Source organism: Lonchura striata, chromosome 16 (assembly GCF_050655825.1).
Source record: "Lonchura striata isolate lonStrDom1 chromosome 16, ASM5065582v1, whole genome shotgun sequence".
Lineage (NCBI taxonomy): Eukaryota > Metazoa > Chordata > Aves > Passeriformes > Estrildidae > Lonchura > Lonchura striata.
In genome coordinates, this window is record NC_140718.1 from 3,979,216 (window position 1) to 4,005,849 (window position 26,634).

The following is a 26,634-nucleotide window of genomic DNA, read 5'->3' on the forward strand; positions in this document are numbered from 1 at the left end:
TGGCGTCCCTGGTCGGGCATCAACAAAAAGAACAAGAAGAAACATCAAACAAACTCCAACCTTCATCAGCAGAAAAAGAAAAATAGAAGAGCAGTTCACACACACCCTTCGCAATTTCAAGAAGAGAGGTGTTGGAGGGTACCGCGGGAGACAAGACTCATGATATCATGATCATCAAGTCTCAATTTATTGTGACAGATTACACAGTTTATATATGTTCGTTAATTAGCTCATACATATTGCAAAAGCCAAGCTCATGATTGGTTGCTATGTGACTTGTACTATTATCTTAAAACTATTTTTGTGAATGATACTTGCCTGTCCAGCTGGCCTTGCAGCTAGAACAGCTTAGTACTTCTTTGTTCTTCTCTATCTATTTCTACATACCAAGCAGTTTCAATATCTGGCTTTCTGCACACCATCTGCTCTTCAGGGTCATGTGGACTTTGCAGCAGTCACGTAGCCCTTCCTATTTGGATTAATTTTACAGTATCATGTCCCCTGTTGTACAACCATTCCTCTGTCAAGCTCTCTTCATCTCCCCCGTTTTCCTTTTGTACAAGAAGATGTGCATTCAGCATTTTCTGCAAAAGCTGCTGCATCAAGCCTTGCAAGCAAGTAAACACACAGGGCAAAACAAGCAAAAGTATCACAATTATGCTTAGAACTATTATGCCGTATTTGATAATGTCCTTTAACCATGGTCCGATCCCTAATCTCTTAGCTGTCCTTCTAAACTTAATCCATCCTCTACCTTTAACTATTGAGTTAGCTTGGTTAATTTTCGTATTTGTTTGTGGATGGATGTAGAGTGATCAGATAAGTTTATACAGCACATTCCTTCAAATTTTTTACAACTATGACCTTGGGCTAGAAGAAGTAAATTAGTGGCAGCTGCTCTGTTTTGCAGAACTGCATGAAAGATACTACCTATATTTGTGGCAAGCTCACTTAACATTTTAGATGGAATACTAATTTACTTTTTTGTCCAGTAGGCTAGGATTTTCAATTGTGTGAGAGCTTGCACTGAAGCAACTCGTGGGGTGAAAAATGAGGTTAGTATTACAGAAGTGCACCCCACTTCATATTTCTCATGTTCTTGATTGCTCTGTTTAACATGAAAGGAACAAACTTAATTCTAAATACAAACTATATTTATGATAAACTTAATGTTATGCTTTTGATTATCTAATTGATTGTCCCTCTTTTTCTTTTGCCATTGAAAAGCAATGGCAAAATGAACAGAAAAATCACAGGCATTACTAAAACTCATTAAAACTTAGTAAAAAAGTCTATAATATAATTAATAACACACTTATGAAAAAACCCAAAGTCTACAATCTTCTGTGGGTGAAACACAAATCTTTGCACAATCCACTTTTGCTGTGCATCCTCTGATTCACTTGTGGAGAGATTAGTGTTCTCTTGAAATTGATAAGTTTAACATTCTTCAATGAAATCTATCCAGATTCTGCACCTGCTAAAACACAAACAAACTCAACACCCCCCACAGGGACTGGAGGGTCCTCTCTCAATTCTGTTTCTTAAAATTTGCATGAAGAAATGGAAATATCAACATCTTTGTTATAAACATGAAAAAACATCAAGAACAAAACAATGCATATAGTAAAGAAACTAACAATAAAATAAAAATCAATCATATAATACACTATTTATATATAAAATCACAGTTACCAAGTGCTACACTATCAAATTGTCATCCCAGAGTCTGCAGCAGCTGATAAACCTTAAAACAACAGAGATTTGGATAAAACATGTCCGGATCATGTCTCTCCAAAACTCCCTTTGAGGCTCAGCTGCCCTATATGGTCAAATTGTCAAGCCAAAAGGACTTGAATACTTTTTGATGCAGAAAACACCTGGGTCAATCACACCATCCACGTAGAGCCAGAGCTTGGCCAGAGCTCAAACTCTAATTGGAGGGTATGTTTTAACACATTATAGAACAAAAGTCCTAGAAATAACAGTTATAAGTAAAAAACCTTATTATTAAAAAATTATCAAACTATCAAATAATTGAACATTTCTAAAATCTCTTTTAAGACAAAAATCCTCTAAATATAACAAACCCTTTCTTTAGAAATCTGAAAATTTGAAGTCTGAAATCTTGAACTAAAATTTGGACAATGAACTTTAAAGGAAGATGAATTGCAGCTGTATAAAAGATTGGATAAAGAAAACACATGAGTAGTTAAAAAATCAAAAACACAGGATCCTGAAAAAACATCTTGTAATCAATCACCTAAAGAGACAATAAAACATATGAAAACTGACTGTAAATACTATAACAACACCTTAATACCTTAATACCTTAATAATAATTCTTATCACAAAAATCAGACAACTCATATTTTATGATCAACCTACTAACAAGAAATGTTTAAAATAGGTTAAGACAATCCTTTTAAAGCACTCATATAACATTAGTAACAATCACTACTTATCATTATCTACAAAAACTTAACAATCACTATTTATTGTATTATCAATAAAACTTTAAAATCATTATTATTTATATTATTATCTCTAAAAACCCAAAGACAGAGATTACAAACTCAATACTGAAATTCCATCAGATGACATTTTCTCAACTCTTTGTTTTCAGAGACATTTTTGGTAATTAAATCATTACTAACATTTTTATCTTTATATAGTGATTTTTGTACATATCATATTTGAAATAACATTGATTCACATAATGTTCATCCTTCGTGGTATCTTGGAAAACACTCGGTACTGCTGTACTTTTTCATTACGTCTCTGACTCTTGTAAGAAATTGGGAAGATGCTGTTGAAATTTTTGCTGTAGTGTTGCGATCCCGCCATCGGTGGCGCTGCTGCTCTCGGCGTTGTCGCTGCCATGGCAACCAGGACTGTGCCGCCATCTCCGCCGCCATTGCTGGGCGCTGCGGGGAGATGAGGGGCGGCGCCGCCTCGCTCCCGTCCTAGTTGTGTCACCTTGTGGATGGGAGAAGAGACACCCCCGCCACGGCCGCATCCCGCCTGCTCCGGCTCCAGCGCGGCTGAGCCCCAGGAACGCCCCTCTCCCCCCTTGCGCTGCTGCTCGGCAACAAGGGGCCTTCCGTTTCTCGGCTGATGTCCGCTCCGCCCCGGGCTCGCCTCCGGCTCGGTGCTGGCTGGCCCCGCTCTGTCTGGCCCCGCGCCTGCTCCGTTCTACCTGATCCCCGTTCACACAAAGTGAATTTGGGATCCCAGTCCCGTTGCCATAAAGCAATTTGGATCTCAATTTCCAGCACCTCAATGCTACTAGTGTCTATGGGAGGTACAGGCATTTCAGAAGCAGAGATGGGAATGGGAAAATTTGTGAGAACCGGAGGGTTTGGCTCACTGGAGAGTAGCGAAGGTTCACATTCCTTATTTTTCTCCCGAGCCGTCCGTATCTCTTCCACCGCCCTCTTTTCTGCCTGACACATTAACAATTTACTATGAACTACCCGCCAAAGCTTACCCATCTTCTTACCCGATTTATCCTCATCTAACACTAACTCCACCAACTTATCCCCATATCTCCTCCATTCGGAAAGTTCATTAACACTATGGAGGTTAACGAAAAAGCCGTAAGACTCAGCATGATGCAATAGTGAAGGGAGATCCTTATCTAAGTCAATCCCCCTAATCTGCCTTTTTCTAAGAGAAGCACTAAATAAATCATATGCTGCTTGCCTTTCCATGATTACGTCGGTACCGTTGCTGGCTCCTTCAGGCTTCGGCAGCACGTATCGGCTGAGCCCGCCGCTGCGGTCACTCAGGGCGTGGAGCAGAGAGTATCGGCTCTTTCGCCGTCCTTCCAGCTGCAGGACCCGAACCCCAACGCAGCACCTCTCTCGCCTTAGGCTCGGATCAGGTCCCTGCTTTCGGGCGCCAGTTGTTAGAGGGATGCCACGGGAGACAGGACTCATGATATCATGATCATCAAGTCTCAGTTTATTCTGACAGATTACACAGTTTATATATGTTTGTTAATTAGCTCATACATATTGCAAAAGCCAAGCTCATGATTGGTTGCTATGTGACTTGTACTATTATCTTAAAAGTATCTTTATGATCGATACATGCCTGTCCAGCTGGCCTTGCAGTTAGAACAGCTTAGTACCCCTTTGTTCTTCTCTATCTACTTCTACATACCAAGTAGTTTCAATATCCTGCTTTCTGCACACCATCTGCTCTTCAGGGCCATGCGAACTTTGCAGCAGTCACGTAGCCCTCCCTATTTGGATTAATTTTACAGTATCATGTCCCTTGTTGTTCAACCATTCCTCTGTCAGGCTCTCTTCATCTCCCCCGTTTTCCTTTTTTACAAGAAGATGTGCATTCAGCATTTTTTGCAAAAGCTGCTGCATTAAGCCTTGTAAGCAAGTAAACACACAGGGCAAAACAAACAAAAGTATCACAATTATGCTTAGAACTATTATGTCGTATTTGATAATGTCTCTTAACCACGGCCCTATCCCCAGTCCTTTTAGCTATCTTTTTAAACCTAATCTATCCTCTACCTTTAACTGATGAGTTAGCTCGGTCAATTTTTGTATTTTCTTATGGATAGATGTAGAGTGATCAGATAAGTTCATACAGCACATTCCTTAAAATTCTTCATGTTATGATTGAGCACAAGAGGCCATCTGATCCGATTAACAGAATTTATTTAATTCATTTAAGAGAGTATATGAGAGCAAAGCAAAAAGCAGCGCTGCGGCGACAGAGGGGAGCAACCGCTCCGCCAAACTGCTGCGCTGTGATCCCCTAGCTCACTGTTTTTATCTCCTTCCTTAGTTCACTCGTTTCTTCTGCGCAGTCGCATTCTGTTGCTAGGTGGTCGTTTTCTGCCTCCTGGTGGTCATGGGATGAAGGCTGGTTGTCTTCCTCACAGGTGTCTTTTGATCTGGGGATTCTCACAGTCTCAAGTATACGTGTTATCTTAGAAATGCATGTTATCAGTTAAGCACTGCAAAGCCTACTGCCTACTACCGCTGTAAAAGGTTAGGAATGCGTATTATCAGCAATTCACAGCCTGTTGCCTATTACCGCTGTAAAAACATACTTCTTTGAAACAAATTACTATCTGCAGCTGCATCGAACAAAAAGGTCACCCTTCTCTTACACTTCACAACTATGACCTTGGGCTAGAAGAAGTAAATTAGTGGCAGCTGCTCTGTTTTGCAGAACTGCATGACAGATACTACTTATATTTGTGGGAAGCTCACTTAACATTTTAGATGAAATATTAATTTATTTTTCTGTCCAGTAGGCTAGGATTTTTAATTGTGTGAGAGCTTGCACTGAAGCAACTCGTGGGGTGAAAAATGAGCTTAGTATTACAGAAGTGCACCCCACTTCATATTTCTCATGTTTTTGATTGTTCTGTTTAACATGAAAGGAACAAACTTAATTCTAAATACAAACTATATTTATGATAAACTTAATGTTATGCTTTTGATTATCTAATTGATTGTCCCTCTTTTTCTTTTGCCATTGAAAAGCAATGGTAAAATGAACAGAAAAATCACAGGCATTACTAAAACTCATTAAAACTTAGTAAAAAAGTCTATAACATAATTAAAAACACACTTATGAAAAAACCCAAAGTCTACAATCTTCTGTGGGTGAAACACAAATCTTTGCACAATCCACTTTTGCTGTGCATCCTCTGATTCACTTGTGGAGAGATTAGTGTTCTCTTGAAATTGATAAGTTTAACATTCTTCAATGAAATCTATCCAGATTCTGCACCTGCTAAAACACAAACAAACTCAACACCCCCCACAGGGACTGGAGGGTCCTCTCTCAATTCTGTTTCTTAAAATTTGCATGAAGAAATGGAAATATCAACATCTTTGTTATAAAAATGAAAAAACATCAAGAACAAAACAATGCATATAGTAAAGAAACTAACAACAAATAAAAATCAATCAGATAATACACAATTAATATTACATATAAAATCACAGTTACCAAGTGCTACACTATCAAATTGTCATCCCAGAGTCTGCAGCAGCTGATAAACCTTAAAACAACAGAGATTTGGATAAAACATGTCCGGATCTTGTTTCTCCAAAACTCCCTTTGAGGCTCAGCTGCCCTATATGGTCAAATTGTCAAGCCAAAAGGACTTGAATACTTTTTGATGCAGAAAACACTTGGGTCAATCACACCATCCACGTAGAGCGAGAGCTTGGCCAGAGCTCAAACTCTAATTGGAGGATATGTTTTAACACATTATAGAACAAAAGTCCTAGAAATAACAGTTATAAGTAAAAAACCTTATTATTAAAAATTTATCAAACTATCAAATAATTGAACATTTCTAAAATCTCTTTTAAGACAAAAATCCTCTAAATATAACAAACCCTTTCTTTAGAAATCTGAAAATTTGAAGTCTGAAATCTTGAACTAAAATTTGGACAATGAATTTTAAAGGAAGATGATTTGCAGCTGTATAAAAGATTGGATAAAGAAAACACATGAGTAGTTAAAAAATCAAAAACACAAGATCCTGAAAAAACATCTTGTAATCAATCACCTAAAGAGACAATAAAACATATGAAAACTGACTGTAAATACTATAACAACACCTTAATACCTTAATACCTTAATAATAATTCTTATCACAAAAATCAGACAACTCACATTTTATGATCAACCTATTAACAAGAAATGTTTAAAATAGTTTAAGACAATCCTTTTAAAGCACTCATATAACATTAGTAACAATCACTACTTATCATTACCTACAAAAACCTAACAATCACTATTTATCGTATTATCTATAAAACTTAAAAATCATTATTACTTATATTATTATCTATAAAAACCCAAAGACAGAGATTACAAACTCAATACTGAAATTCCATCAGATGACATTTTCTCAACTCTTTGTTTTCAGAGACATTTTTGGTAATTAAATCATTACTAACATTTTTATCTTTATATAGTGATTTTTGTACATATCATATTTGAAATAACATTGATTCACATAATGTTCATCCTTCGTGGTATCTTGGAAAACACTCGGTCCTGCTGTACTTTTTCATTACGTCTTCTGACTCTTGTAAGAAATTGGGAAGATGCTGTTGAAATTTTTGCTGTAGTGTTGCGATCCCGCCATCGGTGGCGCTGCTGCTCTCGGCGTTGTCGCTGCCATGGCAACCAGGACTGTGCCGCCATCTCCGCCGCCATTGCTGGGCGCTGTGGGGAGATGAGGGGCGGCGCCGCCTCGCTCCCGTCCTTGTTGTGTCACCTTGTGGATGGGAGAAGAGACACCCCCGCCACGGCCGCATCCCGCCTGCTCCGGCTCCAGCGCGGCTGAGCCCCAGGAACGCCCCTCTCCCCCCTTGCGCTGCTGCTCGGCAACAAGGGGCCTTCCGTTTCTCGGCTGATGTCCGCTCCGCCCCGGGCTCGCCTCCGGCTCGGTGCTGGCTGGCCCCGCTCTGTCTGGCCCCGCGCCTGCTCCGTTCTACCTGATCCCCGTTCACACAAAGTGAATTTGGGATCCCAGTCCCGTTGCCATAAAGCAATTTGGATCTCAATTTCCAGCACCTCAATGCTACTAGTGTCTATGGGAGGTACAGGCATTTCAGAAGCAGAGATGGGAATGGGAAAATTTGTGAGAACCAGAGGGTTTGGCTCACTGGAGAGAAGCGAGGGTTCACATTCCTTATTTTTCTCCAGAGCTGTCCGTATCGCTTCCACTGCCCTCTTTTCTGCCTGACACATTAGCAATTTGTTATCAACCACTCTCCAAAGTTTACTCATTTTCTTGCCTGGTTTATCCTCATCTAACACTAATTCCCACAACTTATCCCTATATCTTCTCCATTCTGAAAGTTTATGAACACTATGGGGGTTAATGAAAAAGCCGTAAGAATCAGCATGATGCAATAGTGAAGGGAGATCCTTATCTAAGTCAATCCCCCTAATCTGCCTTTTTCTAAGAGAAGCACTAAATAAATCATATGCTGCTTGCCTTTCCATGATTACGTCGGTACCGTTGCTGGCTCCTTCAGGCTTCGGCAGTACGTATAGGCTGAGCCCGCCGCTGCGGTCACTCAGAGCGTGGAGCAGAGAGTATCAGCTCTTTCGCCGTCCTTCCAGCTGCAGGACCCGAACCCCAACGCAGCACCTCTCTCGCCTTAGGCTCGGATCAGGTCCCTGCTTTCGGGCGCCAGTTGTAGGAGGGATGCCGCGGGAGACAAGACTCATGATATCATGATCATCAAGTCTCAGTTTATTGTAACAGATTACACAGTTTATATATGTTCGTTAATTAGCTCATACATATTGCAAAAGCCAAGCTCATGATTGGTTGCTATGTGACTTGTACTATTATCTTAAAAGTATCTTTATGATCGATACATGCCTGTCCAGCTGGCCTTGCAGTTAGAACAGCTTAGTACCCCTTTGTTCTTCTCTATCTACTTCTACATACCAAGCAGTTTCAATATCCTGCTTTCTGCACACCATCTACTCTTCAGGGCCATGCGAACTTTGCAGCAGTCATCAGCCCTCACATCCCTGTGGGAGCAGCTGCAGACATGATCAGAGATTCCCCCCGTCTTCATTCCTGTGGAAGTATGAAGCCCAGCTGTCCTTTCCTTCTGGTGCCTCCTCTCCTCAGCTGAGGATGTCAAACTCCCCAGGAGCAGGAAAATCCCCATTCCCTGTTTCCTTGTGGCTGCAGCCTGGAACATCCACTCAGAATGAAGAACATTCTGACATCCCTGCTGAATGACACCAGGAGGAGGTTGGTGAGAAAGGGAGGAAATTGGATTTTGATTGGAAATACAAGTTAAAAAAATATTTCTTTCCATCCCATTCCTTTTCAGTCACTTGCAGTTTGTTTTTCAGAGTGCCATCTTCTCAGCTGATTGTGTTTGTGTCCTTCTTTCTCTCCTGCCTTTCTTTGCCTGCTCTGTTTCTCTCTCAGTGTCTCCCTTGAGCCAGGGCAGCTCCCTCCTAAGGCCCTGCCCTGATTTCATTCCCAATCCATGAGCTACAGCCATGGGTGAAGTTATGAAGGCTGGCAGTGAAATGTCCCTGTAGGATCTTGCTCCACTTGGTTTCTGGCTCCTTGTTAAGAGCTTTGCCTTCAAGGGCAGGAACATCTTTTCCTGGCTGGAAACTGGAATTCCAGCCCCTGGGAGTGTGTGCCATGCATCCCAGAGGGGTATTCCTGAGGCTCCCAGGGTGCTGCTCCTGCAGTGCCTCCCGAGGAGCTGTGCAGGGCAGGGGACAAGGTGCAGCAGCTATGTGAGCTCCCAGAGCACACAGCAAAGGTGGATTTGCTGGGCATTTTCTGGCACATTCACAGCTGGAAGCAGAGGGAAGAAGGAAAGGGAAGCAAGTCCCTGACAGAATCACGGAACTATTGGGGTAGGAAGGGACCCTGCCAGCAGGTCCCAATCCCGTGAGGGAGTGTCAAAATCCGCTTGGAGGAGCAAGGTGTTGTGATGGCTCGTTTGCCAATCCCCAAAGTGCAAAAAGGCAAACAGCAGGGGACCATCAGTTTAATCACAACAAATGCACCTTTATTATTGAGTGCCAAGAGCAAATGCAATAGAGGGGACAGAAAGGAAATAAAGGATAGAATGAAAAGGAGGGGAAAGGGGATTATAGGTACCAAGGCAGACAAAATCGTCTCTGGTCCAGACAATGACAATCCATTTTCTTGCGTTGGGGAGAATCTCAAAATCTTGGCTATCTCAGGGGTCTTTTATGGTCCTCTGTCTAAGGGGGGAACAGGCAAAAGACACTGAAAGTCTATTGAAGTCATTGAGGGGGAACAGGTACAATGAAGAATAAGTCCATTGAAGCTACCGAGGGGGAACAGGTCATGTTATCAGCAATGAATCACAGACATTGTTATAATAGTTACGACGTTCTCCATCATGTCCATAATTTCTATAGGTCCATTTATTCGCTGTTGTGGGTGAGCTTCAACCTCAGCTCGTTGTCACCTGGTGTCACTTTCCAGACTCCCTCAGGGACTTTCTTCACTCGGGAGTGATGGATGCAGGCCTTCTGTTCTTTGATCTTGATTGCAGTAAAGGCAGTGAGGAGCACCTGGTAGGGTCCTTCCTACTGTATTCCAGGCTTTTTTCTGCAAAAGACTTAACATATACATAATCCCCAGATTGTACATCGTGTACTGGTCCATCTAATTCTCTGGTTTGAGCTCCAGCCACATATTTTTCAATTTCCCTTAATTGTTTGTTCAAGGCTACCATATATCTATGTAGGGTTTCCTACTTGTGTTGGTGTGATTCCTTCTTGAACTGCATATGGTCTCCCATATAATATTTCAAAGGGGCTCAACTTTTCTTTTGTTCTTGGTTTTGTCCAAATTCAGAATAATGCTAATGGGAGAGCCTGGGGCCAAGGTAGGTTTGCCTCTTGTCCCAACCTTACAATCTGTTGTTTAATCAAATGATTCATCTTTTCCACTTGGCCACTCGATTGAGGATGATATGGGGTATGCAGCTCCCAATCTATCCCCAGGTGATGGCTAATTTGTTGCACAATTTTGGAGATAAAATGCGGCCCTCTATCTGAGGAGATGGTGGCTGGAACTCCAACCCTTGGTATTATTTCTTGCAACAGTGCTTTGGCTACCTCTCGTGCTTTAGCAGTCCTAGTAGAAAAGGCTTCTGGCCAACCTGAAAAGGTATCAGTCAATACCAGGAGATAATGATATCCCCCCTTCCTGGGTAATTCTGTAAAATCGATTTGCCACTGCTGCCCAGGTCCGCAACCTTTCCCAATTTGTCCAACTTTAGGCCTTGGGATGTTTTTAGGATTAGTTTGGAGGCAAAGGCTATGCTGATGAGTTACTTGTATTATTGTGCCCTGTAATTTCCTACCTATAATTTTTCTTTTCAGATGGTTATACAGGGCATCTATTCCCCAGTGTGTTTTTTCATGTTCTTTTTGCACTAATGACCACAACAAATAGGAGGGCACTACAAGTCTCCCTTCCTCTGTTACAGCCTATCCTTCTTGATTATAATTTGCTTTTTCTGCCTTAATAAGTTTCTTATCCTTTTTATTGTACACTGGCTTACCTTCAGTAGAAATCTTTCCATCTGGGATCAATGTTGCCTCCACTGTCTCCTCAAATGCCTCACCTTTGGCTGCGTCTTTTGCCTCTCTGTCTGCCAGCATGTTCCCTTCTTCCAATTCAGAGCTCACTCTTTGGTGTGCCTTAATGTGCATGATGGCTACCTTCTCAGGCAGTTGCACTGCATCTAGTAGTGTCAGGATCTCTTGTGCATGCTTAATATTCATCCCTTGCAAATTCAACAGTCCTCTCTCTTTCCAAATGACTCCATGTGCATGAACCACCCCGAATGCATACCTCGAGTCCGTGTAAAGGTTAATCTCTCTTCCTTTTACCATCTCTAAGGCTCGAGTTAAGGCAATTATTTCAGTCTTCTGTGCAGAGGTGTTTGCTGATAAAGGTCCAGACTCTATGACCTCTCTGCTTGTGGTAACCGCATACCCAGCATGCCTTTTTCCACTGATGACATAGCTGCTTCCATCAGTAAACCAAGTCTCAGCACCTTTGAGTGGGATGTCCTTCAGATCCAGGCAGCTGGAGTTGGTGGCCTCAATGGTCTCCAGACAGTCATGGATCACTGGTTCTCCCATACCCCCACTGAGAAAGGAAGCTGGATTCACAATCTTAGTTACCACAATTTCAACATCATCCTGTTCTACTAGTACAGCTTGGTACTTCAGAAACCTCTGTGGAGAGAGCCAATGCCCCCCTTCTGCCTCAAGGACTGCAGACACTGTGTGGGATACTAGCACAGTCATCTTCTGACCTAGGGTGAATTTGTGTGCTTCTTGGATGTTCACTGCCACTGCTGCAACAGCTCTGAGACACCCTGGCCATCCCTTAGCTGCCGTATCCAGCTGTTTGGAGAGATAAGACACTGCTCTCTGGTATGGGCCTAAGTTCTGTGCTAGTATTCCCAAGGTGGCCCCTTGTTTTTCGTGGAAAAACAGGAAAAATGGTTCACTCACGTCTGGAAGTGCTAAGGCTGGAGCTGACATGAGGGCCTTCTTTAGTTGGTCAAAGGCTTGGGTTGCTTCTTTTGTCCACTGGAGATCTCTGCTCTCTTCTGTGATCAGGGCATACAGAGGTTTAACAAGTAACCCATAGTTATAAATCCATAGTCTGCACCACCCCGTCATGCCTAAAAGGTTCTCAGTCCTTTCACTGTCTGAGGTCTTGGGGTCTGACATATTGCTTCTTTGCGATCCTGGCCCAAGGTCCTTTGTCCAGCGCTCACTTTATAACCGAGGGAAATGACTGTTTGCCTCACCATCTGGGCTTTCTTCTGGAATACTTGATACCCCTGCAGGCCCAAAAAGTTTAGGAGGCTTACCGTCCACTCCTGTGTCTGGGTGGCTATCAGGAGATCATCCACGTACTGGAGCAACTGTCCTTCTCCTGGTGGAGGTTCCCAAGATTCCACGTCCTTGGCAAGCTGTTCCCCAAATATAGTAGGAGAGTTCCTGTATCCCTGTGGTAATACACACCATGTGAGCTGGTTCCTTTGTCCAGTTTTGGGGTTCTCCCATTCAAATGCAAAAATTTTCTGGCTGGCTTCCTGGAGAGTGAGGCAAAAGAAAGCATCCTTTAAATCTAAAACTGTAAACCATGTTAGTTCAGGTGTTAAACAAGTTAACAAGGTGTAAGGGTTAGGAACTACTGGATACAAGTCTTCAGTTACTCTCTTAACAACCCTTAAATCTTGTACTAATCTATATGACCCATCAGGCTTCTTTACTGGCAAAATGCGAGTATGAAAATCAGATTGACACTCTTTTAACGGTCTTATTTGCAAAAAATTTTCAATAATTGGGCTAATCCCTTCTCTATCTTCTTTCTTCAGGGGGTATTGTTTAACCCTCACTACCCGTTCTCCTTCCTTAAGCTTGATATGTATAGGTAATGCATTCTTTGTTCGCCCTGGTATATTAGAAGCCCATACTCCAGGGAATACTTGATCCATTATTTTCTTGAAGTTTTTCTCTTCTTCACTTACAGTCTCCAGTTCTTTGGTTATTAACATTAGGCTCAACAACTCCATGTATTGTTGGTCCTTTACCTCCAAGATAATTTCTCAATTTTTAAATATTATTTTTGCATCCAGCTGCTCTAGCAGATCCCTGCCCAAAAGTGCAGATGGGGCATTAGGCATATATAAAAACCGGTGAATTCCCCATTGCTTTCCCAATTTATATTTTAATGGTTTGCAAAAATATGCTCTTTCAGATTGGCCAGTAGCCCCCTTTAACATAACATAATCATTTGTTAGAGGTATTAGGGCCTTATTCAACATTGAAAATGTTGCCCCTGTGTCCACTAAAAATTCCACTTCCTTTTCTTTATTCCCTAGTTTAACTATAACCAGAGAGTCCCCTAGGGTAGGGCCCTCCGGTCCTCCTCAGTCCTCCTTTGCATGAGCAACCACCCTTCCTCCCCCTCGATCGCTTTTTCTCTGTTCATCACCCCTTCTTCATTCTGGCCACTGGTTCTTCCAGTGTCCAAATTTCCTGCAAAATGCACACTGATCTTTTCCCAGTCGGGGTGGTCCTTGTCTTGGCAGGTCTTGCTCGCATTTCTCCTTTCCTTCCTCCCTTACTACTGCTACTAATTTCTTCATCCCTTGTTTATATCCTTCCTTCTGGTTACTAAAGACTCTCCATGCTTCATCCAATAGAGTCTCCAAGTCTCGGCTATTTGGGCCCCGGATCTTCTGAAGTTTCCACCTGATATCTCCTGTGGATTGTCCTAAAAACAAATTTATTAGTTGTTGTATTCCTTCCTCCAATCCAGGGTCCAAGGTGGTATATTGCTGCATCGCGTCCCGTAGATGATCTAAAAAATCAGAGGGTGTTTGAGAGGGACCTTGTTTAACAGCATATAAAGCTGACCAATTTATTGTCTTAGGAATTGCTCGTTCTAGCCCTTTCACTAGAAAGTCTTGATATCCCTTAAGCTGTGCTAATTGATCAGGTTCATTAGGATCCCACATTGGGTCCTGAAGAGGAAATACATCTTTAATATCCTCTTGTGTTGATACGCAAGCATCCTCAGCTAAGTCATTGGACACCTTTAAAACCAAATGCTTCTCTGTTTCTGTTAAAGCATCAAGTAGTAACTGCATGTCTGCCCAATCAGGTAAATGCTGCTTAACCATAAACTTTAACCTTTTGGCAACGCCTATCAGGTCATTTCGATAACCCTTAGCAGTCTTTTCCCAAGCCTCTAAATCCATTGAGAAAAAGGGGACCTTAATTATCCCTTGCTCCCTTATCAGAGGCTATAGCTTGCCTTAAGGGTGCTTGTATGACTCCTTTAGTTTGCTTTCTAGTTGTTTGTGGGGGTGGGTTCATTCAGGTTTGCTTTCTGGTCCTTGACACTATTGGACCTTGTGGGGAAGGCTTGGGACTTGGTTCAGATTCATCCCATTCACTATCACTAGTGGGCAATGGTGGATAAAACCTCGAGGGTTCCCCTGATCTAGGAGTTGGTGGGGAAACTCCTACTTTAATTACTGTTTTTTCCAGGGCAGACGAACCAGAGGATAGGTTAGGGAAGGCTGAAGTTGCTGAGGGTTCTGACTTCACTCGTTCCCCCACCCTCTCCTCTACCCCCCTCCCTTCCTGGTTTCTAGGTGGTGGTAAAAGTGCCTCTACTGTCTCATGTTCTAAGATCTCTGTTGGAAACACTTTACTTGGGTGTGAGCATCTTTGATTTATTGAACATGTGATGCAACACCATTTGAGCTTTTCCTTGTTAGCTTTATTATCCTTTCCAATAGCCAGTACCAGTGGATCAGACGGTGGCCTAATCCCACAGTCCCTTTGCCACTCAGGGTGATTTCAAAGACTGAAAAACATATCAGCATAAGTTACTTCTTGCCACTTTTGTTCACGCCTAAAGAAAAGCATTAACTGTAATAAAGTCTCATAGTCTAAAGTACCATTTGCTGGCCATTTCAACCCCCCATCAAGTCTATAGAGTGGCCACCACTGCGTAGAAAATTTAACAAGCTCTCTTTTAGTTTCACTACCACCATAGCCCACCAGCGCTTTCGAGTGTGTTAAGATACACCCTAAAGGGGTTCCTCTGGGAATCTGCTGCCCAGGCCCAGCCTGGTGGGCCACAGGTGTGAGCTGCTGGGGCTCTTCTGGGAGCTCAGTCCAGAGCAGGTTGAAACAGTTCACGAAAAATAGAAAACCACAGTCCAGAGAAATTCCCGTCCTCAGCTAGCTAAATACTAACTAAAAAGCAAAGGAGAGCTCTATCCTGCTGTCTTGTCTGTCTGCAGACACCAGAGTCCAGGAGAAGGATGTGGGGAAGCAAGTGCAGTTTCTGACAACAAACTCTGCGCTTCTTCTCACCCTCCGCCCCTTCACTCTTGGAACCAGTCCTAAAGGTGCAAAACTTATTTCTGGGCTGAACTGACAAATGGGATAGAAACATCATAAAGTCGCCCCAGGACAGTGTACCAGCTGCAACTGGGGCCTTGGCTAGCTCTTCTCCCAGCAGCTGCTCCTCTGAATGGGGCAAAGAATTCCAAGAACGGCCAAACAACTCAGTCAGGGACACATCTGCCCTCACTTTCCATCTCCATGCCCATGCCTGATGTCCCTGTCACAGCTGCATTACCAGCTTGTTGCTCTGCAGTTGCTGCCTCCACCCAAACAAAACCCTGTGTCCCTGAAGGTTTTTCTGAGCAATGGCCCTTGGATGAAGCAAAACCTTTACAGTCAGGGCAGTTCATTTGTACAGAAGGGGGTACACTCTGGGGGTACAGCTAAGAGCATGAGGTCACAGAGGGCTCTGGGTCACAGCAGGCTGAGGTCAGAGCAGGCTCTGAGGTCACAGAGGTCCCAGAGCCCCGTGGCTGCACAGCACCACAAGGCCCCAGCAGGCAGTCCTGGAGCACAACTGCTGCGGCAGCAGCGGCGGTGGCAGCAGTGGTGCTGACATTGGGACAGCGGTGTCAGGACAGTGGTGACAGCGAGAGCGGCGGGACTGGCACAGGGCAAGGCACCATGGCCCTTGCTCTGCGCCTCCTCCTCCTGCTCCTCCTGGCCGTGGCCCTGCCTGCCAGGGCTGCCCAGGCTGCTCCTCTGCAAGCGCGGGGAGCAGGTGAGCCAGCAGCCTGGCTGCCCTTTCCCGGGACAGCGCTCCCTGTTCCCTGGGAAGTGCTGGGGATGGTTTTCCCATGGGCTTTAGGGAGGGTTTCCACTGTGGGAGGGATAGAGCCCCCATGGGCCCTGGGCAGCCCCATTTTCCTCTCCAGGGATGTTACACAGGACAGGGAAAGAGGGTGGAGGGTGACCAGGAGCCAGCCCAGAGCTCCCCAGGCCCCTGTGTATCTTTGGCCTTGCCCATTGCCACCTGGCTTCCACAGCCTTATTGATCCCCTTGCAGTGCCCAGTTCCCAGAGGCAAAAGGGGATCCCAGCACAATGGAAATGGGTCTGGTCTCTGCTTCCCTCTAGATTTGGATCGTGACTTGAATGACTTGTATGTGCTGGTGAATGACACGATAAAGATCTTGGAAAATGCTGAAGGCAAGTTCTGCATTTCCCTTTTTCCTGACAGCATAATCAGTATCAATGTGGCAAGAACTCACATGTGCCATTTTTGTTAAGGGTTGAAGAATGCTGAAAACTTTTCCCTGCTCCCCTTCTAGAGCCCTGAGTGATCCCACAGGATCACTGTCAGTGGAAGGAAGGAGCATTTAGATGTTCATCTTCCTCCCATGTGTGCAATGCCAGTGTGTCCTTCCATGTGCTCTGTGCAGCCACAGAGAAGAGCAGAGAGGGAAGGAGCTGAGCCCAGGGCTGTGCCCCGGGGCTGAGCCTTGGGTGCAGCCTGAGGATCTCCGACATTGCCACAGGAGATGTTCTGTCCTGCCTTTCTTTGCAGTTGAACCTGTTGGTGAAAGTGCTTCAGCTTCCCCACCCATACGCATTACTGAGCCTCTGGGAGATGCTGAGGGTAGGTCAAGGCCTTTCCCCCTGTGAGAGCTGCCAGCTCAGAGCCCAGAGCTCGGCCAGGGGGGCATCGCTGCAGGTGCCAGGACAGAATCACACACATGTGTGCCCTCGCTCTGGGCCATCCTCTCACCGCTCCTGCGGCTCAGTGCTGCCCGTGCCGATCTGCAGAGATGGCAGAAGCTTCTGTGGCTGTTGAGTTACAGGTGTGGCTGCAGGGAGGACTTTCCCTCGTCCTTTGGTGGATGTTGCTCCCAAGCCCAGCTCCCATCGCAGGGGTGAGTAGTGTGTCCCTGCTGATCCCACAGGCTGGGCACTGGTGTTGTGGGATCTGTTCCTGGAAAATGACATTGTTTTGGTCTAAGGCCCTCCAACAGGAAAGAACAAAGCTACAGGACGCAAAAAACCCCATGAGACATCCGAAAACATGCAGCAAATTCTAAAGGAAATGCTGCGGGAAGGACAAGGTAGGTGTATTTCCTTGGCCTTCCACTGGGACGCAGCATCCAGGGGCTTCCCCTGCACATCTGAACAGGCCGTGCCTGGCACAGCGGGAAGGGATCCATGGCAGCCTCGCTGCCCTGCTGCTGCTCTCATGCCCTGCAGGGCTGTTTCCCAGGCTGGCCTGGCTGCAGCTTCTCCCCAGCTTCTGCAGGAAGGCATTTGGCAACAGCTGATAGGGAGCCCAAATTCCACCACAGCCCATGCCCATCCTGATATCCTCTGCAATTTCCCAGTCTCAAGGCAGATTAGGAGAGGTGGCGGTTTGGAGGAGGGAGTGGCTCATAGCCTACCCAGAAATTTTACAGGGATTTCCTGATCCTTAACCATGCTTGCCTTTGACAAGCATTGCCTCCTGAAGATGCCATCTCCACTATGTGGAACAGCCCCACCTGTGTCTTGTCTTTTCTCCAGAAGTGGATGTAGAAGCTGGGCTGAAGGTGGCATTTCCCAAAGGAAGCAGTGGCTCATTGGCAGCCTCTGCTTCAGGAAGGGAGGTGCTGCCGGGCACAGTCACAGGAGGTAATTGCTGTGCCTCTGGGCCTGCAACCTGCTGAGTCTTGAGCTGCCCTCTCTGCTGCTTGGCAGTGCGGGCACAGCCCGGACAGAGCCAACACAGCCCAGAGGAATTATTATGCTCAGGGCACTCGGGTACTGAGCAGTCCTGCTGGGGTCCCTCCGTGGGACACATGTCCTTAGACCTGGGAGCGACTGCATGGGGTGCCCATGGTGGGGAAAAGACAGAGGGGGAGAGCAAGGCTCCAGGGTGTCCTGTAAAAGCTCTGCCATCTCCCGTTGTGGCAGAGGAGCTGTTCCAGCAGAAGGACAATGGGCAGTTGGTAGGACAGGAGAGAGGGAGGGAGGGAGTTAGGAAGGGATATTTGCAGCACTGCCTGCTGCAGTTTTCCCCAGGGATTGATAAGAGTTTCCTTTGTGCAAGTGAGAGAATCCCCATGGACCCCGTGCTGCTCCAGTTTCCTCTCCAGGAATGTTGCACAGGGCCTGGAAAGTGGATGGGGATTGACCAGGAGCCAGCCCAGAGCTCTCCAGGCCCCTGTGCAGCATCAGCCTTGTCCTTTCACATTAGGCTCCCACGACCTTCCCCAACCCCCTTGGAGACCCCTTTCCCTGAGGCAGAAGTGGATCCCAGTACACCATGGAAATTGTTCCAATCTGTGCTCCCTTCTAGACTGGGATCGTAAATTGCATTATCTGGATGCCCTGCTGGATGAAGGCCTGAAAATGTTGGAGAATGCTAGAGGCAAGTTCTCCCTGTTCTTTTCCTGTCAGAATAGGCAGTGACAAGGTGGCAAGAGCTCAAACATTTGCCCTTTCCCTTAAGACCATCACAAATTAGATGGATTCAGGAAAATTTGCCTGCTCCCTTCTAGAGCCCTGAGTGATCACACAGGATCACTATCAGTGGGAGGAAGGAGCATTTAGCTGTTAGTTTTCTTCCTGTGTGCAATGCCAGTATGTCCTTCCGTGTGCTCTGTGCAGCCACAGAGAAGAGCAGAGAGGGAAGGGGCCGAGCCCAGGGCTGTGTCCTGGGGCTGAGCCCTGGGTGCAGCCTGAGGATCTCCGACATTGCCATAGGAGATGTTCTGTCCTGCCTTTCTTTGCAGATATCCCTGCTAGCAAAAGTGATCTGGCTTCCCAACCCACTTTCAGGATTGAGCCTCTGGGAGATGCTGAGGGTAGGTCAAGGCCTTTCCCCCTGTGAGAGCTGCCAGCTCAGAGCCCAGAGCTCGGCCAGGGGGGCATCGCTGCAGTTGCCAGGACAGAACCACGCACATGTGTGCCCTTGCCCTGCGCCATCCCCTCATTGCTCCTGCAGTTCAGTGCTGCTCATGCTGATCTGCAGAGATGGCAGAAGCTTCTGTGGCTGTTGAGTTACAGGTGTGGCTGCAGGGAGGTCTTTCCCTGGTCCTTTGGTGGATATTGCTCGCAAGCCCATCTCCCATCGCAGGGGTGAGTAGTGTGTCCCTGCTGATCCCACAGGCTGAGCACTGGTTTTGTGGGATCTGTTCCTGGGAAATGGAATTATTTTACTCTAAGGTCCTCCAACAGGAAAGAACAAAGCTACAGGACGCAAAAAACCCCATGAGACATCCGAAAACATGCAGCAAATTCTAAAGGAAATGCTGCAGGCAGGACAAGGTGGGTGTATTCCTAGACCATCCCTGGGACGCAGCAGCCGGGGCCTTTCCCTGCACATCTGCACAGGCCGTGCCTGGCACAGCGGGAAGGGATCCATGGCAGCCTCGCTGCCCCGCTGCTGCTCTCATGCCCTGCAGGGCTGTTTCCCAGGCTGGCCTGGCTGCAGCTTCTCCCCAGCTTCTGCAGGAAGGCATTTGGCACCAGCTGACAGGGAGCCCCAATATCGCTATGGGCCATGCACACCCTGATGTCCCCTGTAATTTCCCAGTCCCCAGAAGATCAGGAGGGGTGGTGGTTTGGAAAAGAGTGAGCCCTGTCACAGCCCCAAGAGCCTGGGCCTTTTCCTGATCCTTATCCATGTCTTTGACAAGGATTGCCTCCTGAAGTTTCCACCCCCCTGATGTGTAATGCTTCCATCTGATTCACCTGTGCCTCTTCCTTTCTCAAGGGATGGACAGAGACGCTCTATGGAAGGCAGCATTTCCTGAAGGAAGGGAGGCAATTCCAGGCATGGGCACAGGCACAGGAGGTAATTGCTGTGCTGGCCACAGCCCTTGGTGAGGCTGTGTGGCAGAAGCTCTTCTCCAAGGGCCTGACCTGTGTGAGAGGGTCTGACCGTTCCATGGCCGGTCTGAGCTGACCGAGCAGAGATAGGCAAGAAGGAATAGTTGTGGCACTGCCTGCTGCACATTTCCTCAGGAAATTAGTGAGGGTTTCCTCTGTGCGAGTCAGAGAACCACCATGGGTCCCGGGCAGGTTCAGCAACCCCTCCAGGGATGTAGCACAGGGCCTGCAAAGAGGGTGGAGAGTGACCAGGAGCCAGTGCAGGGCTCTCCAGGTCCCTGTGCAGCTTTGGCCGTGGCCATTCACATCTGGCACCCACTGCTTAACCTGACCCCTTGCAGTGCCCATTTCCCAAAGGCAGAGGGAGACCCCAGAACACCATGGAAATGCTTCTGGCCTGTGTTTCTGTCTAGATTTGGATCGTGACATGGCTTATCTGGGAGGCCTAGGACAAGACAGTTTGAAATCCTTGGAGAATTTTGAAGACAAATTCTCAATGTCCCTATTCCTGAACGAACAATCAATGTCCATGTTGCAAGAGCTCAATCATGTGCCATTCCCTTAATAGCCTGAAGGTTGTTGAGATTAAGAAACCCTGCCCTGCTCCCTTCTCAAACCCTGAGTGATCCCACAGGATCACTGTCAGTGGGAGGAAGGAGCATTTAGCTGTCAGTTTTCCTCCTGTGTGCAATGCCAGATTGTCCTTCCGTGTCCTCTGTGCAGCCACAGAGAAGAGCAGAGAGGGAAGGGGCCAAGCCCAGGGCTGTGTCCTGGGGCTGAGCCTTGGGTGCAGCCTGAGGATCTCCTACATTGCCACAGGATATGCTCTGTCCTGCCTTTCTTTGCAGATATCCCTGCTAGTGAAAGTGATCTGGCTTCCCAACCCACTTTCAGGATGGAGCCTCTGGGAGATGCTGAGGGTAGGTCAAGGCCTTTCCCCCTGTGAGAGCTGCCAGCTCAGAGCCCAGAGCTCGGCCAGGGGGGCATCGCTGCAGGTGCCAGGACAGAATCACGCACGTGTGTGCCCTCGCCCTGGGCCATGCCCTTATGACTTCTGCTCAGGCCTGGCAGATGCTTGAGGGAGGGAGGGCCCTGGCCCAGTGCCAAATCCCAGATGTTTTTCTGATCTTTAACCAAGACTTTGAAAAGCATTGCCCCCTGAAAATGCTACTTCCCTTAATGGTGGATAGTCCCATCTGATCCAGCTGTCTCTCTTCCTTTCCCAAGTTATGGACCAAACATCTCTGCAGAAGGAGGCACATCCCGGAGGAAGGAGTGGCTCAGTGCCAGCCTCTGCTGCAGGAAGGAAGGCGATGCCAGGCACGGGCACAGGCACAGGAGGTGATTGCTGTGCCGGGCTCAGCCGGGCTCAGCCCTCGGCGGGGCTGTGTGGCAGCAGCTCTTCCCCCAGGCCCTGCCCTTGCACGGTCCAGCAGCAGCCAAAGCTGGAGGCGCCTGGGCTTCCAGGGCTCTGGAGCTCGTTGGCAGCCCCGGGGAATCGGGACTCTGCACCAACGTCCCTCCCGCTGCAGCTGCTCCCGCAGCCGCCCTGAGTGCCCAGAGGCCCCAGGCACAGGAGCAGCCCCGAGCAGGAGCCCTGCTGCCAGCCCAGGGCCAGAGCCAGCCCTGGCTCCCGGCTGGGCAGGGGCTGCACTGGGTCCTGACAGGGCCTGGCTCTGTCCCCTGGGGCTGGGGGAGCTGTCCCAGGGCAGGGAGGGCCAGGGCTGGCAGGGGCTGCTCAGGGATGGGTTTGGCCCCTGTCCCTCCAAGCAGCCACGGCCCAAGCAGCTGCGCTGGCCCCGGGCTCTCCTCCCGGCCTGCTGGGCTGTGTTGGGAGGCACAGCCTGTGCCAAGGGGCGGCAAGGTGCCTGCAGGCCCCAGCTCTGGGCAAACAGAGAACGTCCTGGCCGTATCCACCGTGCTGCCAGCTCAGCAGTGCAGCACAGCGCGGGCTCACGCTCCCCATTGCTCCCACAGATGCAGCCGGCCCCACAACACCTGTTCCCGATGCCCAGAACAGCCTCAGAAGTGGTTGCTATTGGGAAACACACTGTGTGCTACAGTTAATTGCAGGTCTGCTGTTTCTGGAGCTTATCTTCATATTGCCCTGTGTTGGAATCTGGTGTTACTGGAAGAGAAAACGGTGAGTGTTTTCATCATCTCTCCCTCAAACAGTTTCTTTTAAAAGTGTAATGTAGATGGGAAACATTTCCAGTCAGGCTGCAGTGGAGTTGTGGCCAGTCCATGGCTGTCCAAAGCACTCTGCTGAGGGTTCTGCTGCTGCCCAGTGCTTTCCTTGGCCTCTTCATTGCTGGGCCTTGTCCTGGGGGGCCGCTGGGGCTGCAGCCAGTGCTGGCTCCCCCTGAGGCTGCCTGGCCAGGAGCAGCCCCAGGGGCACAGGGCAGAGGCACAGCAAGGTGGGCAGGAGAAAGAGCGGGGACGAGATTGCCCCTGAAAGGCAGAGGCGCTCGGGGGCCGCTCCTGGCCAGGGAGCTGCCCAGAGCCGTCCCCTGCTCGCCGGGGCCTCGAGGGGCAGCTGTGCAGCTGGGCCAAGGTGTGCCAGCCGCTCCAGCCGTGCTGGGGAGCCCTGCCAGCTCTGGGCCCTGCTGTGCACGAGGGTCCCTGTGTGCCACTGCCAGCTGGGGCCTCAGCCACTCCTCTCTCCACAGCAGCGCCTCTGCAGCTTCACAAGACCAGACAAGGACTTCAGCCACGGAGACCTGTGCCTGTCATCAGCCCTCCCCAAGCCAGTTTCCAACAGCCCTTCCAGAGCTGCATTACCCACTTACTGCTGGGGACATGCTGCCACCACCCACAACAGAGCCCTCTGTCCCCAAAGGTGCTGGCCCTGGTGTCCAGCCAGGGCAGGAGGTGCAGCCCTCCTGCCAGGGCAGGGCCTGACTCCAGCAGCATCTTTGGGCTTCAGCTCTGGTCCCTGGCTGCTACCACCAGCACTGGTGGAGCTGCTTGTCTGGGCACAGCCAGTGCTGGGCAGGCAGCAGCTGGGCTTCGGGCTTCTGAGACCAGCAGCTGCTGTGTTTAGTTTTCATACTGCAAGATTTAGGAATATTTTTCATAGAGAATTCTCCACATATTTTGTTCATTTTCCCACAGCAGTTTTATATTTTTCAATGTAGTTTTAGAATTCAGAAAAACGTTGATTATTTTTACTCTTCTCGAATAAAAATTAAAATTGTATTTAATTGGTAATCTATGCTCTTCTTGAAACTAAAACACCCTAGGACTCACAGCCTGCTTCAGAGGCTCTTTTCCCACTGGGCGCTTGTGCCTTATCACAACTAACCTAAAAGCTTTTCCCTGATGTTTTTTGGGATTCTGGACAAGCTCACCTCTCGGTCTTCAGAGGCAAACTTTGAGCACAGCAGGAATCTCTTCAAGTCACCATCTTTGTTTGCTTCTGCACAAAGTGCCTCAGTCACAGAGCAGGGGCTTTGCTCTGCTTCCTGCCGCCCCGCTCCCCCCAAGCCTGTCCTGAGCCCTCTCCTGCAGCCGCTGCTCTGCCATGGATCTGCTGTAAAACACAGCAGCTCTGCCACACCCGCTCAGCAGGACTGGAGAAGCTTTCTGGCCTTGCTTACATTAGGCTGGTGGCTTCTCTAGACACAAGTTGAGCTTTTGAACGCTATGTCTCACCTGGCACAGGCACTGATGCTGCCCTTCTCATGGAGGCTAATCTCCCATGGGCTTTAAAAGCTTTCTGGCCAGCATAAGGCCTGGAAAACCATTTAATGCAGCAATTTATTATTGAAAATGTCCGAGTCTATGTATCCAAGTAGCTTGTTTAAATGGTGGAGCCCACCAGAGCATCCCACCAAGGGCATATCTGTTTCTCCTCCACCTCGGCCTCCATGACTGCCAAACTGCACCTTTGAGAGTTCTTTTCTCCAGAAGCCGAATGGCACCATTTTATTTGGGGAATGAAAAACAAAAGTAAATGCTCTATGGTACTATCATCATCATCATCACCAGAATGAGCTGCAAATTAGTTAAATGACATCAACAACTCCGACTGTGGACTTACTTCTCAGAGTGCAGCACTGGCTTTACTATCCCTTGAAACTGCAGATGTGCTACAGTCTTTAAAGTCCGTTTCATGCTTACCTAATTTGGAGTCAAGCACAGCTCTGTGAGAGCTTTAGGGATTGGGCCTACCCTGGCACTCTCGTGTGTCTGGAGTGACCTGCCCAAGGCATCTGCCACCTGAAGAGCAAAGCAGGGTATGGAAAAACACAGGCTGCAGAACAGCTGGAACTGCAGGGAGCCCATTCCTGGCAGGAGTAACACGACCATCCCACCTTAGGACTGGGTTTTGTGAGAAACAACAGTGCACATCAAAATTTTGAAAACGTTTATTAAACATTTACAAAAACATAAGAGAAGGATTAATAAGGAAGAACAGGCCTTGGAAGGCTTCCTGCCCCATGGCTGCCTGCCAGGTGGCTGCCTCATCTTCAAGATTGATGCTTCACCTTTCACACTCCTGGAGGGTGCATCAGCCACCCCTGGCCCCTCCCAAAGTCTGTCAGTCAACCCTTCTTTGCCCTTTATTGGTGGGATTTATTTCTTGTAGCTGCATTTGAAGGTCAGGTGTTGTCATGCTGTGTCCCCACAGCAACAAGCTGTTCCATTCCTAACTCTCCCATGCAAGGGGTATACGTCAACACCTATTGTGGTGGACCCCCACCTCAGGGAATGACGTGCATTGACGCCATGTTTGCAGAAGGCTGAGCAAAAGCTTTATTAAGCTGTCCTATATTACATGATACTAAAAACTATACTAGTGCTATAGTGAAGAAAAACCCTTGACCCTTAGAGACAGTCCAACACAGAGTGGCTCCAGTTGGTCAAATGAAATCAAAACACCATCACCAGAGTCCAATAAAGAAATCCCTCTTTGGTAAACAATCTCCATAACACATTCCACATGTGCCAAACAACAGATGCAGCAAATGAAGATAATTGGTTTTCTTCTTTCTCTGAGGTTTCTCACAGCCTTCCCCAGGATTTTCCTGGGAAAGTCTGTGTCTCTCACTGTTCAAAGGATAGTGAATACCACACACGCCTTCTTTCTACCTGTCCTGTACAGCCCAGGCTGTCTGATGGGAAAAATGGGGGGGGGGGGGGGGGGAAGGGGAGTGTGGGGAGAACAGAGAATGTTGGAGGGATGCCGCAGGAGACAAGACTCATGATATCATGATCATCAAGTCTCAGTTTATTGTGACAGATTACACAGTTTATAGATGTTTGTTAATTAGCTCATACATATTGCAAAAGCCGAGCTCATGAGTGGTTGCTATGTGACTTGTACTATTATCTTAAAAGTATCTTTGTGAATGATACTTGCCTGTCCAGCTGGCCTTGCAGCTAGAACAGCTTAGTACTTCTTTGTTCTTCTCTATCTATTTCTACATACCAAGCAGTTTCAATATCCTGCTTTCTGCACACCATCTACTCTTCAGGGTCATGCGAACTTTGCAGCAGTCACGTAGCCCTCCCTATTTGGATTAATTTTACAGCATCATGTCCCTTGTCGTTCAACCATTCCTCTGTCAGGCTCTCTTCAAGAGAACATCTAAACAACAAATCACAATAACATAACTCTACATCAATAAAGCTTCTCTTAAGATTCACACAATATTCATCCCTTAATTGAGAGAGCCAATCATCTCATTATCTATCTATTACAGTTTTGGATGGAGACCAGAACTAATACCTTGCAAAAGGAAAAGAGGGTACAAAGGTCCCTGCCGTCCCCTGGCCTGGTACCCCAGCCAGTGGGGAAAGGAAGAGGGCAGCACGTGGCCAGGAGTTTAAAAGGGGACTGTGTCCTCCAAAACTTTGAGAGAGGAAACCCCAGCAGCAGATGTCCCCATGGACTCTCTCCCTTTATTCAAATAAAGATGCAGGGCTCCTCTGGCTCCCTTATGGACACTGGCTTTTCACAGCGTGGTTTGTATGCACACCCGTTTCCTTGTATCAGAGTATCACCAGCCTGCAGTGACTCCCTGCCACTCTGGTGTGCACGAGAAATGGAACCAATTTCCATGAAGGCCCTCCCAGAGGGAAGGAAGAACACACCCAGAGGAGACAAGCAACCCCTGCAGGCATCCAAACTTCAGCACCAGATGCCGAGTGAGTGGCAGAGGGGACGTAGTGGGTGCATTTCTCTCAGCCTTCTCCTGAGACTCAGCAGCCGGGAGCTTGCACTGCACTTCTGTGTTGGATAATATACCAACTTTATTTTTTTTTAATTTCTCTAGTCAGGTGTGTTATGGACAAATTCAATTGGGGATGCTAATGATAGTTAAATCAATTAACATTAATTTAT